This window comes from Schistocerca serialis, chromosome 2 (genome assembly GCF_023864345.2).
Source record: "Schistocerca serialis cubense isolate TAMUIC-IGC-003099 chromosome 2, iqSchSeri2.2, whole genome shotgun sequence".
Taxonomy (NCBI): Eukaryota; Metazoa; Arthropoda; class Insecta; order Orthoptera; family Acrididae; genus Schistocerca; species Schistocerca serialis.
In genome coordinates this window covers 313,066,782-313,077,824 of record NC_064639.1, presented here as the reverse complement: position 1 = coordinate 313,077,824, position 11,043 = coordinate 313,066,782, and positions in this window count along the sequence as shown.

The following is an 11,043-nucleotide window of genomic DNA, read 5'->3' as shown; positions in this document are numbered from 1 at the left end:
GTTTAGCTTGCTGGTCCGAGTCACGTAACTTAGATTTTGCTTTCAAACGTCGACACAGGAGAGAATGGTGCGTGCGCGGTCTATATTATCTATGGTCTATGGTACAAATCATGGAGGTAATTCTTACCTCCATGGTACAAATAGTTCCACGTACATGTCTGTGGGAGGTTATGACCTACTTGGTTGAGTGCAGCCGTCATGGAGGTAAGAATATTCTTACCTCCATGGCGGCCATAGATTTTATCTCTCAGTTCTTGGTACTCAAGGACTCTACACACCGGATACGCATCAGTTGCTTCGTCCCTCGTAACGTCAGCGACGGTGCTTGTGCGATATCCGGGCTGTCGCTAACGTTTCCTCTTCGTCCCCGTCACATGCGAGCAATTTGCCAAGCAATCACAACCAGTACTACGAACGTCACTCTCCAGTAAGTTGCGTAATTGAAAATAAACTGCTGTTTTTAGCAGCAGTTGCAGGCAGTCGTTGAGTCCTAGAGGATACTGGCCAGAAATAAATAAAATAAAGGGAAGTTTTATTTATTAAACTTCTTTTGAAAATTTTTTCTTGGGAACCGTAGCTTACATATTACATTTTTCAGTGACTGTAAGTGGGTTGTGTAGATCTTTGCAGTGTGCTAATACAAATCGTTTTTCGTCCTCAATTCATCTGTCATTCATGAGGCATATAGGTTAACTGCAGTATTTCCATAATTTGTTTTACAGTTTCAACCTGAGTAGAAACGTTGCGAACAGTAGTAGTGCTTATTATCACAGTTCTTGTTATAAACTGTGTGAGGAAGAGTGACAATGGACTTCTACATAGCAATATAACAGATTTGTGCTGAACATTTAAATTAAAATATTCACTTAATATTATTATCCATCATTTGCTTAAAAGATAAAAACTTTAATAATCTGTGTAACTGATTCATAAACAACCCAAATCCATCAAATGGGAACCCTGTACATAAGAAGCCACAGTATCACAGGAGTGCAATGTATAACCCAAAATTCTTTTTAGTGCTCTTCCCTTAAGGATTAAAAGGATACCTAAGCTGTGTTGTTCTAAAAATAGGCATAAAATGTTAATAAGTGAAAATTTCACAGTGTTAAAGAAGAAATGAATTTTCAGAATTTCAGTACACCATGTGTCACTGGGTATACTTACTGTGTGATGCTCTGAGTTGCTACTGAAGTTGGTTGTTACAAGTAGCGTTGTTATCATCAAGTTTTGTGTAAGGCTCTGCTAATGATATGTAATTTTCAGCATAAAGTACTCATCAATATGTTATTGTTGTGGTACACATACAAATTAATTAAACTGTCATTACAAAATATTACATAATTAATTGTTTCTAGTTTTGCTCCACAAAGACACACACACACACACATGCGCACACTCACACACACACAAACACACACACACAGACATGTAGTACTCTATTTAATTATGTTACCGTATCATTGAAAATTTATATCATGCAGACTTTAATTTTTTGGTTTATATATTTGGCTTTTAACATTTATTCATTGATACTATTACATAATATACTTTTATTCATCTTTTCTTTATTAACACAAGACAAATTCCATGTAGTCATATATGACAAAATGAATGCTTAATAAATATTAATAATAGTTTATCTTGATTAATATTTCCCATCTGTTCTATTTTTACAGTATACTCTGAAAAGTCAGAGTGTATATATCATGTTATTTCTTAATATAAATGGCATCTCTGCGCTCAACTTCACTTCTCATTGTGGTTTGTGGTCCTTGACTAATTGTAAATTTAAACATGAAGTTCTTACTCAATTTGGGCAGAGTGAAACAAAAATACAACACAACCATGTTTAATAAATAATAAAATGAGTTGCAATGAGACTGCTGTATTGCTACACATCGAATGTTAGTCATCAGACTTACCAGGAATTTCATGCGATCAGCAACCAATCATTGCAATTTGCCACACATGTGCAGTCTATGAAGAAATCGCATGCCCAAGCAATAAATCACTGCAAGCCATTGCTCATGTGTGGGGCCCTTTAGTGTGGACATTCTTCATTATCAGGAAGACAAATGGCAATAACTGTCGAACTGGTTCACAATAATATTAGGTATTGTCTCCAATCAGACCTTTAAAAGATTATAGAGCTGACTTAATAATGGGGAAATCAGCACGACATCACTATCCTGAATCCTACATCCGCCATATTAGTTGTCTCAAAAATTAGCTTCTGGTGGAAGTACTTTGATCAAAAATGCCAGCTTGTGCCATTTACAGGCGTACAAATAGTTTTTATTGAAGTCTAACGTGTAAAGCAATTACATTTCATTCATAGTGGTGATATTTTCCTTTATATAAATGATTTTTGGTTGCACTGTTTACTTTTACTGTAGAGATTTTATTTCTCTCATTTGACTTTAGATTTCTTGTTGACCCAACTTGAAAAGCTCTTTGGCTGAACAGTGTGAGAAGGGAAGATTGGAAACTGACCAAACATACGAAAATAAGTTATCATTTTTGGTAAGAGGGTGCAGACTAAATATCAGTTTCATAAGTCCATATTAATGAAAATACTGGATTACGAAAGCACCCTTTTCCCACTACATACTTCTCCTCTTGTTTGTTTGAAACGTAGAACAAAAAGAAGTTACATTAACGAGGCAAAATAAGTCGTTTTACTGTATCATAAATGCGTTTAAGGCCAGAAATAGTCTGAAAAAATCCTAAAAACAATGTGTTGTTCACAAAACGACAATAGGAGTTACTATTTAAAACAACTGTTGCGAGCACATGGCAGAAATTAAGAAGAAGTCTGCTAATGTTTTGGGGCGTCTATTATGGGCACTGACCTCAAACCAACAACATACAGGCGTTAAATCTGTAGCGCCGTCTCCCTTTATTATACCTTATGGATCTCATTCTCAACACAGTGGTTTTTGGTTCTTAAGAAGGCAAATGACAACAAGCTATCGAACTGGTTCACAGTACTCAATCAATTTTTAAGGTATTATAAAGCTGATATAGTAATGAATGAGTTTAATGTACATCATATTGCCATGAACACAGATCATCAAAATTATTCTGTGGTTATCACAAGACATTAAGATGAAAAACAAGAAATTACTACTGCACAAGGTCTCAGCAAAGGAAAAACATAATTGTTTCCAACACCCAAATGTGTTCTCAAGACGTTAATTCATGAACTTTGGAAGTCCCACTGTTTGGCAGTGACACTGATAATTATCCTTTGGAAGTGCCTTCATCAGACAATCAGCTAGTTGCTTGTCAATACCGAATGACTTGACACTGAACTTTCCTGGAATAACTAGCTCACAAATATAGAGATACCACACATCAGTGTGTTTTGTTCAAGTCTGATGCACACCATTGCAACTCAGTGCAACAGCATCTTGTATTTAATGCACAATTCACCGAGCAATCCTTGAAAGTATATTGCTTCTTGTCCTGCTGCTGATAGGGCCATGTATATACCTTCTACAGTTGATAGAGCAATTGTTCATTGTCTTTTTGAATTCCATGAAACTGTTGCAACAACTACATTAAAAAGAAAGCCAGTCACTGATTGCCTTTGATTGAGATATGACGAATAATCAGTATCACAGAAGCCTACAATTTCGGTAGTTCCACTGCTTCTGAAAGTTAGTCCTACAATAACTGTTCCCTTGACGTATTTCATAATTCATTTGTCTGCTACCCAGAGAATTTTTCGAAAATGAGAGTGAATCTATTTACAACCCCACCAGCATATGCAGTGTCAGGTCTTGTGGCTTGAGCAAAATATAGGAGTGACACAACTGCTTGCTGATAAGGAATGTGATGAAACACAAGTTCCTCCTTATATGTCAACTTTTATTCACATTTTTGAAGCATCAAACCATGTTTGCGTGGATGTGCGATCGGATTGCAGTCCTCCAATAACAAATTTCTTGAGTATATTTGCTGCATATTTGCTTTGACCAGTGCTAATCGTCCTTTGTTTTCTGTGTTGTTTTATTCTCATGTCAAGACACCAACTGAGTTCGCCAAGATCTAACATCTGTAACCAATCCACTATGTAAGGGTCTACAGGTTTGCATGTAGCCATACAGTACATAACATGCGCTCGCCAGCCGACCTATCTTGGAATGCTGACAATTTGCTTGGTCAGTAGATGTGCGTCTGGCTGCAGTGCACCACAAGAGTAAGCGACTAGCCACTGTCGGCAGCGCCCGTGCATAACTAGTGTGGCCTTGGGCACGAATATGTCTCTTTTCTTAGCTCACCATGGAGCCTTTCAATACGACCCTAATTAGCTGGCGCTAGGGTCTCTGACACAGTGGTGATGGGTGCACGTAGAGTGCATGTTTCATAATCAATCTTTTGTTAATGAACTGTTTAAACTTACTTCTAGGTGCTCGTGCATTCTGTACCTCTAGGACCTACTGCTTACAAATTCTGATAAATATTTTGTGTAAATTATCATCCTGGGGCAACAACACAAACAAATTCCTTATAGAAGTGGTGTCAGCAAGTGGATAATCATGGCAAACCTACAGTCCTGAAGAGGTGCAGCACAACGTGAACTTCGAGCAGCAGCAGCGACAGGAACATCTTCCGAATACGTGGGGACATTCAACGGTGGAATTCAGGTTGTACACTCCAATTTGGATGGAATACATAAGGCAGTGATGGATTTTTACTTTACACTTAAGTGACTCATTGGTGTTACATTAGATGAAATGCCGCAATCCAGTCAGAGTAACGTCGTCGATCTACAAACTGTTATTAATGAACTGCAAGAAGAGATTCAGAACTTAAAAGCAGAAAGAAGCGAGCATAACATTCTGAAAGACTTGCCAAATGATAGTTCATGCAGTACAAGTACAACTACAATAAAGAATTGCCATCAGTACGAGTGTTTTGCAGGAAACTCGAAGATGAGGTGAAAATGTTTTTTCGTAAACTTGAAGGTGCCGCCCTGGTAGGATCATGGACAGATTCCGATAAGCTAGTGGTTACCAAATTAAGAATTCAAGGAGCAATACAAGATTTCATTAGTGCGGAACCTACTTGCGTGAAAACACAACATTACAATGAGTTTATAATGAAGATTTAAACGTAAAAACACGATCAGATTTTACAGAGAGCAGCTTTACACTTGCGAATGCGACGAGACGAATATATTGAGCAGTTTGCCGATAGAATTTGAAACATCAACGCGCAAATGTACGAAATAGTAGAAAATGAAAATCGCATTCAGTTGTTCAATGCAGACCAGAGAGCCTTGGACACATTTATTCATGGGTCGTAAGGAGAGGAAGTAAGCAAAGAGTAGCAAAGGAGTACCAATACTGACGCCGTGGGAATGGACCACCCAAACGATGTATCAGTTCAAACCGTCTGAGTCGATGTTCAGATTGATCAGCCTCAGCAAATTCCCAAGGGAGCAGGAAAGACAATGTACATTGAAGTTAAGTCACCTCGATACGAGGAAGGAACTTTATTACTAATTGAGCAATCCGAGAAAAGTGAGTTACTGGATACAATGCATTATTATGTTGTTGGAAGTGTAGGTGTTGCTACAATTGTGAGACAGAATATCGCAAAAGTCCCAGTTACAATAATGAATATGAGCAATGAGGATGTTGTTTCGCCACAAGGAACGAAAGTTGCTGAAGTGTAGAGTGTAAGGAAAAGTGACGTAATACAGATTCCAGATGAGGTAACAAACGCTACAGCTATAAACACAGATTTTGGTAACAGTACCACAAAACTGCAATGAGGAGATGAAGTTAATAATGAACTGAAGCACAAGATTTGCAAGAAGATAAAATATTTGTCATCGAACAGAAGATTTTGGCGCCTGTTTTGTTGGATTATGCAGATTTATCGGGAGAACGTACAAATTTACCTGTCACTCATTTAGTTCAGCATTCTATTCACACAGGGAATGCAGCCCCAATTACATAGAAACATTACCGAATACCATTCAGTCAAAGAGAGTTGGTAGAAGACATGGTTAAAGAACAATCAGAAGCCAGAATTACAAAAGCAAGAGATGCTTCAGACCCACCACGGTGTTCATCTGTTGTAACTGTAAATCAATTTCTGGAAAACCACGATTCCGCTTTTGTGTTGATTACCAATCTTTGAATGCTGTGACCACAGCCGACATTTACTACTTACATTTAGTGGAAACCTTGGATTACTTGGGCAGATGTCGAATTTTTTCAGTATGTAATTTAACAAGAGGTTATCGCCAAGCATCCAGATGATCAAGCAAAAACTTCATTTGTAACACCAACAGAAGTATACAAGTATCATCGTATCCCATTTGGACTTCGTAATGCTCCAGCTATATTTCAATGCCTGATGGATTCAGTTTTATGAGGGCTCACCCTAACACAAGCACTTGTTTATCTTGATGTAATAATTTTTGGTGAAAATGTGAAGCAGCATACTGAGGGACTACAAGCTGTATTTGAGCGTATAAGAAGTGCAAACCTGTCTTTGTCAATAGACAAATGTCATTTTGCACAAAGTAAAGTTAAGTACCTTGGTCATGTTATAACTGGTGAAGGTGTTCGACCTGATCCAAAATTAATTGAAGATGTAAAGAATTTTCCTGAACCACAGAATTTTAAGAAACTACAATCATGCTTTGGATTGTCAAATTTATACAGACAATTTATAGCTGGTTATGCGAATATAGCACATCCAATAACAAAGCTACTGAAGAAAGGAGCTACATGTAATTGGTCAACAGAATGCAAAAAGGCAATGGAAGAACTTAAAACTGCTCTAACCACAGCCCCAGTGTTAGCCTATCCAGATTTCAGTAAGCTTTTTATTCTTTCAACAGATGCATCCAATTTTGCTATACGTGCAATTTTGTCTCAGGAAGTTGATGGTCATGAACACCCAATCTCATTTGCTTCCAGACAATTAAACAAAGCAGAATTTAATTATTCTACTACTGAGAAGGAGCCTTGTGCTTTGGTTTTTGGTATAATACATAACAGATGTTTCTTAACAAGAATAGAATTTACAGTTATTACAGATCATGCCGCACTTAAATGGTTATTGAGCTTAAAGGATCCAAGTTCCAGGTGAACAAGATAAGCATTAAGTCTGAATGAGTACCAATTTAAAGATATTCACCGACCAGGTAACATGTGAATGCTGATGCGATGAGTCGAAAAGTCAATGTTTGTGTTACGATAAGTCATGAAGAAGAATTAAAGGCAGCTCAAGAAGAAGATCCACAATGCAAAATATGGAAAAATGATCAACATGAAATAGATGGATTATTGTGCAAAATCACTAGTAAAGGAAACCGCCTATTTATTCCAGAAAGCATGAAAGAGCAAATAATGAGAGAACAACACGATTCCTTATTATCAGTATATTGCAATAAAAAAAGCAACAAACATTAAAATAGCTCAAATGTTTTCGTGGCCGACCCACAAAGCTGACATTTTCGTGTTTGTTTCACAATGTGATTCCTGTAACTGATGGAATAATGTAGGAAAAAGTAAAGCACCATTGCAAGAACTGCCGGAGACTAGTGAACTATTTGAAAGAGTAGGACTACATGTCGTAGAACCATTGCCTAAGACTAAAGATGGACACAAATACATACTGACTATGTTAGATCATTTCTCTAGATACCTTCTCATCATGATACCCATACCTGATCAGGGTGCTGAGACTACAGCTAAAGTTTTTGTAAATTAATGTATTCTTAAATTTGGATCACCATTAAGTATAATTAGTGATCAAGGAACGAATTTTATGAATGAATTACTTAAACAGTCTTGTAAGCTCATACAAATAACTCAGTTAAGGCCTACAGTAGCACACCCTGAAGGAAATGGAAGAGTCAAGCGAGTCCACAGAACAATTATTAAAATGGTGAGCCATTACGTGAGCAGCAAACACTACAATTGGGATGTCTGTTTACTGTACTTGGTAAATTGTTACAATGCCAAAATGCACAGCTCAACTGGCCTAAGTACACATGAGATCGTCTATGGAAGAAGAATGCATTCACTCTCGGACTTTGCACAATCGACTGCCAGAATCAGCAATGAACACGCAAGGGATCTAGCACACAAACTAAAGGAAGCATGAGGGGAGTGAAACAGCGAAATAATCAGTCCTTCCTTCGGCAAGCAAGACAACACAACCGCCAAACAGCAGTGCCACAGTATCGAGTTGAAGATCTTGTGTATGTGAGTAACGTGGTGTTGAAGAAGAGTGTAGTCAAAAAGTTTAAGAAGTATTGGAAGGGACCATATCCAATCTTGGAGGTGTTGTTGCCAGTCACTCTTAAGCTCCAACTGGCCTTCCGTTCGATTGTCGTTCATGTCAGTCGTGTAAAGCCATTTCTCGGTAGAATTCCTGTAGCATCACAAGACGACGAGGACCGACCGAGAGGCAGACCTGCTGTCCTCAAACCCAGGAAGCAAGAATCACGAGGTCGCAGTCCAGACTTTGAGGCTGAGGCATCAACATGTTCCAAGTGACCCTGTTCCAGACACCCTACAATAGGGGTAAACGTGTGTAGTGTATGAGAGTGCAATGCATGCGTTTATTTTAGCCATGTCCTTATGTGCATGTGTTTTGAAAATTTAGTATTGAAGCTATTACACAAGTGCACAAGTGAAACTAAAGCTTTTATTCCCCAGGTTACCACAAGTAACTCATTTATTTCTGTTGACTGTTAACTCTAGTATTTAGAACTGATTAACCATGTTCATTTTTATTCTACTGTTTGCTATGATATCGTATTCTACCAATGCCGTAGTAATAGTACCACAGAGTACAGGTGTTTTGTTTGAACCACTATGAGACATGGTAGTTTCAACAAGTAATGCAAAACTTGTACTCAAGTAGAATCTGAGTGAAATCCAGCAACAGTTCAGTTCTGTAAAGAAGCAAATTGATCTAATTCGTTCTGTTAAGGGTAATGATACAATTTTGGAAATGCATGCATCTTGGTATAATAACTATATCACAGCCAAAATGCATGTAGAATCTACGTTTGCTAATTATGAATAACAGTTACTGTTTTTAAGGCGTTTGCCACACAAAACTTTAATTAGGCGTCAGCATGCCTGGTTTGATTTTGGAGGGAGTATCCTTTGTACTGTATTTGGTACTTTAACTAGTCGAGATCTTCTTGAAGTTAAAGTGAAAATATTAGCTCTTGAACAACAGTCCCATACAGATTCAACTAACCTCTCTAATGAAATTATCGTATTAAAGAATATGCAAAGAACCATTAATAACCACGCAGTTTTCATTGAACAGATTGTAAAGCAATTTATCTCACATTTCCACCTACTTCGCAATGAAACGAACACAAATATCCAAAAACTATTCCAAGGATTAAATGCTGTGAATGCACACTTAGATTTAAACACTTTTTTGTTAAGGATTACTGATAGTTTATCAAATGCTAGAATTGATGCCCTTAACTTAAAGAATAGCCTTAGAAAGTAGTTCAAATGATTGTTTGAACAATGTACTACTAAATAAAGAACAATTTTTACAGATCCTACTATCAAATGAACCAAAACTAGATGCAATATATGCTATGATTTACCCTGTTAACGCTTACAATTTATATGCTTACTACAAGTTAACCACCACACTCTCTTCAATGATTGAAGATGAATTAACTGTTATTGTTTCTATACAGCACTGAAGACCCTGCTGTCGTGCGCCCAAAAAAAAGCCCCCCCCCCCCTGTTTCTATACCCATTGCTAGCTCAAAGCATAATTTTGAAATGTATAAGTTTTGTACTTACCCTGTGAAACAGAGGCAGGCAGATATTCGTGTAAAGTACGTACTAAATGATTATCTACTGATCAGCAAGGATCGAAGATATTTTGGGTCCCTAAATGAAAAGGATTTGCATATGTGTAATTGTAAATTGAAGTCATAAGTTAATTTGCCCTGAATAGGAAGTATTCTTAGATAGTAGAGTGTACAGCTGTGAGAAAGAATTGTTATGAATCATCCCCCAAGAGGTGATTGCCCTACAATTTTAATGCATCTTTATCATCCATTTCTTAAACGATGTTCTGAAGGTATAATTTTCTCATTTAACTACACCCTTGATGTCACATTTACATGTAAAAATTATGCTAGACCTGAGCTACCCTTTACACTCAAATTGAATAATAGTGGATTAATCTTGAGTGCCACACATTGTGATTTATCATGTGAACTATTTGATATGTCTAATGCATTTCCAACTAAATTTCATGCAACTGGTCATTTGCCATTAATGAGAATGTTATCTGTTTATTACAATGGTTCACACATATTAACATATGGAAAGGATTCCTTATCAAGTTTTTCTGAAGACAATGATTTAATTAAAGATATCTATGAAAATGTAATTTCTTCCAATAATGAGTTAAACTTCATTGAAGCAGCAAATAGAATTAAGTCCTTCGATTCATCCAGTTTTGTTAATGCATACTTGATTGTCGATATTGTGTTTTATTGCTTTTATTAATTTGTCTTTTGCCAAAAGCATTTGTGATGTCTGAAATTGTCACCTTGAAAGCTCGGTTCTCTGTACCAAACGTTAATGTGTCTGCAAATGAAATACATGTTGCAATGCCTTCTGATGCCACAAATGACGAAGTAGATTCATAACGCCCAGGAGGTCGTTTTGAGCCACCTATGGTTGCTCTTTTTCTCTGGGGAGAGTGATGTAAAGGTCTACAGGTTTGCACATAGTTGTACAGTACGTAACAGTGCTCTCCAGCCGACCTATCTTGGAATGCTGATAATTTGCTTGGTCAGTAGACGTGCATCCATCCGCAGTGCGCCACAAGAGTAAGCGACTGGCCGCCGTCGGCAGTGCGCCGGCATAACTAGCGTGGCCTCCGGTGCGAATATGTCTCTTTTCTTAGCTCACCATGGAGCCTTTCAATACTACTGTAATTAGTCAGTGTTAGGATGTCAGACACAGTGACGATGGGTACACGTAGTGCATGTGTTTTATAATCAGTCTT